The sequence below is a fragment of the Mytilus galloprovincialis genome, chromosome 1 (assembly GCF_965363235.1).
Source record: "Mytilus galloprovincialis chromosome 1, xbMytGall1.hap1.1, whole genome shotgun sequence".
Lineage (NCBI taxonomy): Eukaryota > Metazoa > Mollusca > Bivalvia > Mytilida > Mytilidae > Mytilus > Mytilus galloprovincialis.
The window spans coordinates 33235394-33245763 of NC_134838.1; the positions used below are offsets into that span (position 1 = coordinate 33235394).

The 10370-nt window shown below is 33.3% G+C and overlaps 1 long non-coding RNA gene across 1 annotated transcript; it reads left to right on the plus strand.

Annotated features, from left to right (window-relative positions):
- Positions 1 to 834: 834 nt before the first annotated feature.
- LOC143071963 (uncharacterized) lies at positions 835 to 5625 on the plus strand. Its single transcript, XR_012977004.1, has 2 exons — positions 835 to 905; positions 3846 to 5625. It is a non-coding gene; the product is annotated as an uncharacterized LOC143071963 (long non-coding RNA).
- Positions 5626 to 10370: the final 4745 nt, after the last annotated feature.

Consider the following 10370-nt stretch of genomic DNA (forward strand, 5'->3'; position numbering starts at 1 on the left):
TAAGAAAGGAACCAAATATGAAAAGATTACATTTAAAAGCTTACCATAAAAAGACATTTTAAATATGAACTATATACCAGTGTAAAGTACTGAACTGATATATTCATGCATTTGTAACATATGTTTATCATAGTTTTTTTGTTGTTTTTTTTAAAGTAAAACCAAACCTAAAAAAGTTTTCATGAATGGTTTACAAATTAAATAACTGAAGTCAAATGCCCGTCACTGTAGGTTAATTTGTTCTGTCATGGTGTTTTCAAAATGTAAACGAACGCAATGTTTTCAAAATGTAAACAAACGCAGTTTTTTCAATCATCCTTTATTCTACAATAGACTTACTCGCATACGACATGAAAATGAACTAACTGGATTTGCACTTTACATACACTGGCCATTAGAACTATGGAAAAGGAGACAAATAATTTTTTAACACCCTTGTCGAGTTTTTCTCATGTTTGTTTTGTCTCTGTATTTGCGAAAATGATAATTGATTTTCCAGTCTAAATAAAGAATACTTAAATGTATTGTACAAAAACAATATTTAAGAGATACTCTTTTAAAAACAGATTGCACTATCATTAATAGATTTGTAGTGTTCTCGTACATTAGGCACTTTTTTCTCGGGAAAGGTTTTAATCAGAGCATAGGAAAATCGTTCGCTAAAAAGGTTTGCCATTTTCAGTTTTATTTTCCATACATTGAATTTTTTTAACAAAAATATTGCACCAGTTTCATGAAAGTTAACTCCATTTTATCCGCCCAATTGACACAATTATAAATCTAATGACCATGTTATCTGACATTGTGTAATATTTATTTAAGTTATCTGAATAAGGTTAATTGATAATAGAACGATATGCAGAGTATGGTAGGTTCAGCTTTTGACAGTGTACTGTAAATATAAGGTAATATTATTATTTTGATGTTCTCTAAATTTATATTAAAATCGCTATTTTTGCGTATTGTTATTTTCGCGTATTATTCCGTATTGTTCAAAACAAAAGCACTGATATTGCATTGTTTCCAAAAAACCGTTTTATGAACCCATGAAGAAGTACTTTTTTCGGTTACAAATTATAAATCAAGGTTTAACCCAGATAGATCATAGGAAAATGTCTGTACATTTCAAGAATATGACAGGTAGTTTGCAGTTATTTTATTGGTTCATATAGTCGAGCATTTGGTTTTGTAAGTTTTTTTTTTCACTTCCCTTTTTTAATTAACATATGAGTTCGGTATTTTTGTTATTACAATTTTGTAACATTTACAATAAAATACATAAATATCTAATAGATCGTTGAATTTCTCATTAAATAATCCACACAAATATGTTTTATAGTTTGTTTTTAAATATTCACTTGAGGCAAACAATAAATATACAAATTCAAAATTCAAATGATTTTTAATTCTATTGAAAAGAGAACGTGAGAACACAACATTGTTTAAAATACGCCTCTTGAATTATTCAGGATCATTAATTCATATATAAGGTTTAAAGTCTAGCGGATTGAAATTGTTTCAATATGTTTAATCTGATAATAATAACGGTATAGATGAGTCTTATGTAGACGAAACGCGCGTCTGTTGTATTAAACTATGATCCTGGTACCTTTGATAACTATATAGACTACCATCCGAAGACGATACCAAATACGCTTGAAGTATTTCTACTTTTTGTTCATATCTGCTTCATGAAGTGATCAGTACAAATAATTATCAAAATATAATAATATCAACCATCATAGGTTAATGTCTCTTTGGGTCTTTAACGTAAAAAAATAGTCTGGATCCGTCACTGCCTTAAATTCCTGTTTATTTTTGCAAATGCCCTATATCTATATTTGTATTTCTCAATCAACCATTTATATTTACTGAAATTTTCTACAAAATTACGATTGTAAAGGCAAACTGATAAAGAACACCATGTACTAAATCCTGATGTACTAATATTGCTTTCATCCGTTACTATCTTCTATGTTCTTTGTCCGATTGTCACCAATGTTTCCAATTTTTTAAGACAATGCTTTTTATTAATTTTTGAACAACTTTTATCGAAAACGGATTGTGTTTTTTTAAATTACTATTTGTAACCTGTAACATCTATGTTATAAAGACACATACGTTTTGATAATGATTAATTCATTATTGTTTCATAGATCAAACTCATCCCTTCAGTGTATAATTAATTGCTTTTGTTAATTTGTCTGTTTGATCGTGTTAAGACATTTCAATTGATATTTTATAGTGTGTCTTTATATTAGTAATGTAACATTACTGTTTCAAGTTAGGGGGAAGGTTGATGCCTGTTTAAACGTTTAGTTTAAACATTTTTATTTATAGTGGATTGTGAAAAAAGTTATTACAACTTATATTAATCCTTTTCTATTTTGCGGGTGCGAGTGATGCCTTGTAGCGGCATAAGCCTGCTCTTTTCCAAAATCTACAAAGAGTGTCTCTCTCTTAAAACTGGTCAGCCATTGTTCGTCCTCTTCCGACATACTATCATGTTGATCAAGACCATACTCGTAAAAGGTGTCATGGGAGAGCCGAAAATTAAGTCCTTAAATTTTCACAGGAAGCAGTAGGTTCCGCTCCTATAGAATAAATATATGACCAAAGCAAAACTTTTTTAAATGTTGCCTTCCAAACGATATTACGTTCCCCCGACCGCCATGTTTGTAAAAAACCCTAGATCCGCATCTGAAAGCTACTGTTCCAAAAAGGTAAATAGCTATCGTTATTATTCTGTGGTGAACGTGTCATATATTATTGAGTTATGTATTTCTTTGTCCTTGGTGGTCATGAATTTATTTGTACTGTATAAGTATCATGTTATTTTTTCATTTTAGCTGGTTTTTTTTTTCTTAAAATGTCCGATACCAAGTCAGAAATATGGCAGTTTTAGCTTACAGTTCGTTTTTTTGTTTGTTGTTGCACTTCAGTGTTTCTATTGTGTTGTTGTTTTCCTTTTATAGTTGAAGTGTTTTCCTCGGTTTAAGTTTTGTAACCCGGATTTATTTTCTCTAATTCGGTTGATGACTTTTGAACAGCGGTATACCAATGTTGCCTTTATTTATATGAGTAGCAACAAACGAAAATACAAAATACTTATATTTCAGTCGCTGCTTTAGTTCCATTAGGTTAATTTTTTCAGTTATGTTTTGGAATAGTTTTTACATACAGTTCAATACTGATTTTGTTGTACTACTTAGAATCGTTTACGATTCAGAATTGATTTTTCAGTAATGCTAAGTAACAGTAACAATATAGGTATGATTTTGTCGTGCAGGTTCAGTCAAAATTCAAATCAGTGCGGTATTTATATTTGTTCTAGGGAAAAGTTAATTGTAAAAAAATACATTCTTTAAATGAGCACTCCATAAATGTGTATAAGGGGGAACCACTGACTGCATAAAAAGCCTGCCACTCCAGTCAGGCTTCAACGATTCCTTAAATTATCAACAAGTCCCCCTGGTCCCTTATAAATCCACCTCTGAGTATTGGTAACAGAGCTAGATAAATTTGTGTTAATAAGAAGCTCACAATGTATTTAGTTGACTTAATTGTTTCCATAATTTAAGAGAGTTATTTCTAGATCTACCACATTAATGATCTTTAAGGGATTAAAGTATGAATAGACAGAGCGGAAACATGATCATAATTTAGAAAGGGAGGACGACAAGTCTAAAAGAAAAGGACAGATAGGAAAATAAACAATAATTCACTAAAATTCATATTAAATTTCCCTTTTTATTCTTTATATAACTTTGAACAGCGGTATATTACTGTTACCTGTATTTGCCCTAACTGTACGAAACATAGATTTGTGTTTCCTTCTTTTCTAGCAAAAATGTCAAGTCAGCATAAAACACAAGGCTTTCGTGGAAATCAATCAACAGCGATCAATTATTCAGAACGACCAACTGAGTTTATGGAAGCGTACAGTCAAAAACAAGTCGTAGACGACAAAGAAAGAAATTTAATAACCAAAATAGCAAACTTCCGACTTTGCCCAAAACACAAAGGACATCACCTAGAATACTTTTGTTTTAATGATGACCAATTAGTTTGTAAGGAATGTTCGTATGACAAACACAAAAAATGTTTAAATATTTCAACAACAGCTGAGGCATGCAAGGGTGCTTTGAAATCACATGCATTTCTAGAACTAAGAAATAAGCTCGATACTGTCCTTAAAATCCTAAAAGATGCAGAAGAGCGCGAATCATCTGATATGACGTCTGCTCATTCAGACAGAAAGAGTCTGAAATCTCGCAGTGATGACCATACTTCAATTGCAACATTGGACAGAGCAGGACAAAAGTCTGTCTCATTTCACAAGTCTAGGTCCAATCAAATGCTTACTTTTATGTCTGAGGTAAATGAACACTTAAAATGTTTTGAATTTGTGGAAAAACAAGGTTCTGATGAATATGCTTTTCTATTTTCTCACGTGTGTAAGAATATTATTAGTGACTTAGAGTTTGATGTTACAAATTATGTAGAGAAACCAAGAGTACGAAAGCTTTCCATTAAACAACACAAGCCGGGTGAATCAGTTTTATCACTGATGGGTGTTAAGTTTCATAATACTGAAACTGTGCCAGTTTTTGAGAATAACAAGATGTCACCCAAAATTTCTCCATCGGATAAAATGTTAACTTTTCCGCCGATTGAGTTAAAAAGAAAAAATGCCAGTTTGAAGCGAACAACAATTGCACCAATGCTTGTTGCTAGTTCATCTTTTAGTTTTGTTAGTGACCTCGATTTGAGCAGCACAAAATTGTGCAGCATTAGTGGAATGACTACCATGGAAAATGATATGCTCATTCTTTGCGATTCAAACTTTCCGAGAATATTAATTTTTAAGAACGACTTGTTTTTGTACAAAATGGACATTCGATATGAATCCTGGGATATTGCGCCCATAATTGAAATGGACGTTTTTGTAACGTCACCAGTGAATGAAGATCACGTAATACAATACATTGATATAAACAAAAAAGCAGTTGTCAAAGAGACAAAAATTAAACGCTGTGAACAGGGGGGCATAGCTACCGCCAACAAAGCCATACTAATAGGTTTAGAGGATAAAGTTAAGATCTTAGATCACAGAGGTCGTCAAATGCGAACTATGTCGGGAATAAGTGGAAAAATAAATTATGTCCATGTTTGTGTAAACAACAACATCGTAATAGTTACTAAAGACAGCGTTCACTCAGTAACCTCCGAAGGGGTTCTTGTGTTTTCATACACGTCAACTGATCTGATGTTGCCAGGTAAACCAGCCAGTGATCAACAAGATAACATTTATATACCTGGATTATACTCAAACGTAGTGCATCGCCTTACATCTGATGGGAAATTCATCGACGCAGTTTTAAACGAAAAGAACAAAATTTATTTCCCGACGGCAGTTTGCTTTGATATCAATTATTCAAAGTTGTATGTTACCACCAACTCCGGAAACGCAGTAAAGATGTTCAAAGTAGAGAAATAATTTTGAAAATAAGCTATTCTTATATTGATCAAATACGTTGAGTTATTAATATGTGGTGGGGAAAAAATGTTTATTTGAACGTTGCATACATTCTTGTTAATAAATTATATTTGTAATAATTTTAAGGATGTATTCTTTTGACGTATCATTCTCGTTGAAGTTTCGTGCGGGAATTATTTCAAAAACATGTCAAATATATTCAGATTGGTCCACATCATCTGTAGTGAAAGAAAAAATAATTGTAAAACTATGATTTTCATGATAATAGCACAAAAATAGGTAGAAATTGAGAAAAAATAATAAAATTATTAAAAATGGGTACTTTCAAATGGCTATGCCTGCGTCACACTGTCCCGATTTTTATATACGATGGACACCCGAATGCGAAAATTGAAAGTTCGTACGAAGTTGGTCCCGATCTCGTTAAAATACCAAAAAAAGTGACCGAGGCAAGTACGATGAATAACGAAGTCTATACGATGGTGCCGAAATTATATACGATAGCAAAAGATGGACGGGTGTTTAAGCTTCATATTTCAGCCGAAGCCTACACGATGGATCACGAAGGCTACACGATGGATTACGATGATGGTGCGATGGCCATACAATGTCTAAAAGACGTCGTGTACAGCTTACGATGCATTTAAATTATACCGTTTCTGTACAAGTCTGCCATGCATGGCGGTAAATCGATCTTTTTGTCTAATTCTAAAAACTTAGTTTATTACCCCCTCGCCTACTACATGTAAGTTGCGTGTAGATAGAATTGTTATGGACACTCCTGAACCAAAATGCTCAAAACTAGGTATGGTGTTACTCGTTAAGAATATCTTAAGCGCTATTCAAAGGTCAAGGTCACAGCACGTGGCAGTTGTAATACAAGGCAATATCACCCTTGTGGACACTCTAAAACCAATATGCTTCAAAAGATTTTAACCACATTTGGTATATTGTTCCTCCTTGTAATGATCTGACATTTTTTTTTACATTCAAGTCCAAAGGTCAAGGTCATTCAGATGAACCTGTTTTTTCTCCTTGAAATAGCATAATACACAGGAAATTGTTTGCTCATTTTTTTACCTGCTGGTTCTAAAGACAATGTTAAAGGTATTTCCAGTTACTGAATGTTTTGGTTGATTTTTAATAAAATAGTTTATCAAATATGCATATTCAATTTACCATTTTTTGCAAGTGTCATATACAAATATAGTGTCCATATTTGTCCCCAATATATTACATACGAGGGGATGCCACGCTCGGCATTGCCTTGTTTGAACTGTAAAATGTGTGCACTAGTCTGAATAATCACCCATAATTATGAACATGTTTACTGATCTATCTTGAAGGTAAGGTAATGGGTTCGTTGATCCCTTTTATTCATAAAGAGCTCTTTCCAAGAGAATATCATAATAATATAGACAAAAGGAAGGATGTTGGGAAAACAACAAATGCGGCAAAATATGACATACAGAAAACAAAATGGTTATGGAGTAAACATTTGTGTGACAACAACTCAGACGATACATAAAAAATCAGAATAATGAAGAAAAAGTTGGTTTCCCTATATACGTGTACCTGCAGTGTTGGTGTACGAGGCGCGTTTATGATTTTTATTATGTTACTTGATATGAAAAATTGACAAAAAATATTATTTTGCTTGTAACAGTAAATCTTGAGCCTGTAATACCTGCTCTTCTTGTTCCATTTGAATTAATAGAAACAACGCTGTCGCCTTTCTTGTTCTCATAGAATCAGATGATATGAGCTCCATGTTTTGTGAACGTCTTTCTTAACTGTTGTATTAGACTGACCAGTGCATATCGCGCATGTCACTTTAAATGTATTTTAATGCAAAAATTAATTTTCATTTAGCTGGATTTATTGCCGTCGTAGTTCCATCTTGTCGCCTTCGTACTTTTATTCGATGGCAACACTACGGGATTACGAGGTCTTTACGAAGTCGTGTTGCCATAGTAAGACTTTCGGGTAGCTTCGTGATTCATTCGTGTAGACATCGTAATGTCAAAACTGCCCGATGGAAACGATGGAAGCACGAATGCAATACGATGTTCAAAAATGCATTCCCGGTGACATTACGATGGTGAGGATGGTGATACGAACCCTCAATATCGGACGCACCTTCGGGGATTTTTTAACATGTTAAAAAAATTAGAACCCTTCCCGAAGTTGTCCCCGAAGCCTAGAAAAAGTGGCCGATGGTTCTACGATGGTTAAAGATGGCACTACGAATAGTCCGATTTGGATACGATCAGTCCCGATTTTGAAAATTTCCATAATCGTGTTGCCATCGGCGTAAAAATCGGGACAGTGTGACGCGGGCATATAGAAAAAAAACCTCAAACGCTGAAATACACCACCATATAATCATTACTTCACCAATTACTTTTTGTACAGTTTTAAAACCCCAAAAAAGCTGGTTTAGAAAAAGTTTAGTTCTAGAATGTTTGGCTCTTCGGAGTTGTATATATCCTTAAACATTTCAAATGAGTGTTCATAAAACTAATGTTCTATCTACACGGCAGATGCAATCGGTAACACATATTTGACGAATGTTTTTCGGAATGACAGATTGGTGAATGTAATCTTGTTTACTCCAATCTACCATTAGCTCCTTGTTATTGGCGTTTATTCATCTCAGTTAATCCAAGTTGTCAGCACTTCGGTGTTGACATGAATATCAATTATATAGTCATCTTCATAAATTTAGTGTTTGCAATAGTATGAATTATTTGACATACTGATTTTTTTTTATCCCAGCCATACATTACCTAAGCCGTATTTTTCACAACTTTTTGGAATTGTGGGTCCTAACTGCTCTTCAACCATGTACTTGTTTTGGCTTTTTATCTATTTTGATCTGAGCGTCACTGGTGTGTCTTATGTAGACGAAACGCGCGCCTGACGTATAAAATTATAAAGGTGTCAGACCACAAATTACTCCCTCGAATTTAGAATGTATGTAAAAGTAGCCCTACTCTTACACATAATAGTGCTTTTGGTGTCCTTGTTAACTTTAACTAACCGTCAAAGTTGCAGAAATGAAACTTTTGGTGAAAGAGAAATATATTTAGACCATTTTGAGCCAAAATTTTCTTGTTTATGAGAATATTGAGAATTAATGCGCTCTAGAGTATACTAATTTAAGGTTTCCAAAAAACCAGGAGTTATTTTTGGAGTACCTCTGTTCGAAGGTCTGTTTTTCTTTTCTTAGAAGGCTTTAAAGGTATAATGCAAATTGGCATGTAGAAAGCTGATACCAGTATAGTTGTCTGTTCTGTAATTTCACCTTTTGTGTTTAATTTCCGATTACGAAATTTTAACTTAAGTGTGATTTTGCTTGACAGGTTATGCATACATATCAGGAAACACCAATCCTTTCTCCTGTTGAAGTTCATGAAATTTCTTCAAGTTTTGTTCTTTACCTTGATTTGTCTCTTCTTAATCCATTTACGAGTCTTGAACATCGGTAAACTATTGTTGCTTTAGTTCTTCTAAATGTTTACAATATTTCTAGGGTTATATCTCATATTTAACGTATTACTACTCTACAATGGGCCAAATATGAGGTTCCTGCTCACTCAACTACAAATAGAGGCTCTTAAGAGCCTGTGTCGCTCACCTTGGTATATGCATATTAAACAAATTACACAGATGGATTCATGACAAAATTGTGTTTTGATGATGGTGATGTGTTTGTAGATCTTACTTTACTGAACATTCTTGATACTTACAATTTTCTCTATCTATAATAAACTTGGCCCTTTCGTTACAGAGGAAAATAAATTGTAAAAATTTACAAAAATTTACAAAATTCATGAAAATTGTTAAAAATTTACCATAAAGGGCAATTACTCCTTAAGGGGTCAACTGACCATTTTGGTCATGCTGACTTATTAGTAGATCTTACTTTGGTAAACATTATTGCTGCTTACAGTTTATCTTTATCTGTAATAGTATTCAAGATAATAACCAATAAAGGGCTGCGCTTTAGCGCATGATACGCCCGTTGCTCTTTTAACTTGTTTTTGAAAGTGTTAGTTATTGTCCCAAAATTGGAAAATCCCCCCTTTTTTAAGCATAAAAATTCATAACACGGAAATGTAAAATCTGAAATTTATAAAAATTGAAAGGGAGCTTACATCAATAGATATAAAAAATTCACCAAAGTTTCATGGACATTGGTGAAAGCCTTTTTGAGTTATTGTCCGAAGTGTTAAAAATCCCCCCTTTTTTATGAATAAAGCCCCATAAATCCAAAACTTAAAATCTGAAATTTATAAAAATTGAAAGGGAGCTTACATCAATAGATATAAACAATTCACCAAAGTTTCATGGACATTGGTGAAAGCGTTTTTGAGTTATTGTCCTATGAGTGGACGACGGACCCCCTTTTTTATGAATAAAGCCCCATAAATCCAAAACTTAAAATCTGAAATTGAAAAAAAACAAAAGGGAGCTTACGTCAATAGATATAAACAATTCATTTAAGTTTCATGGAAATTGGTGAAAGCGTTTTTGAGTTATTGTCCGAAGTGTGGACGACGGACCCCCTTTTTTATGAATAAAGCCCCATAAATCCAAAACTTAAAATCTGAAATTAAAAAAAAACGAAAGGGAGCTTACGTCAATAGATATAAACAATTCACTTAAGTTTCATGGAAATTGGTGAAAGCGTTTTTGAGTTATTGTCCGAAGTGTGGACGACTGACGGACAGACGGACAGATGGACAACGGTATACCATAATACGTCCCGTCTAAAAGACGACGGGCGTATAAAAATGGCAAATTTTCTTCAACAAGAGTGCACACACTGAAATGTCTCGCCTTCTTTACTAATCATTGATATTAT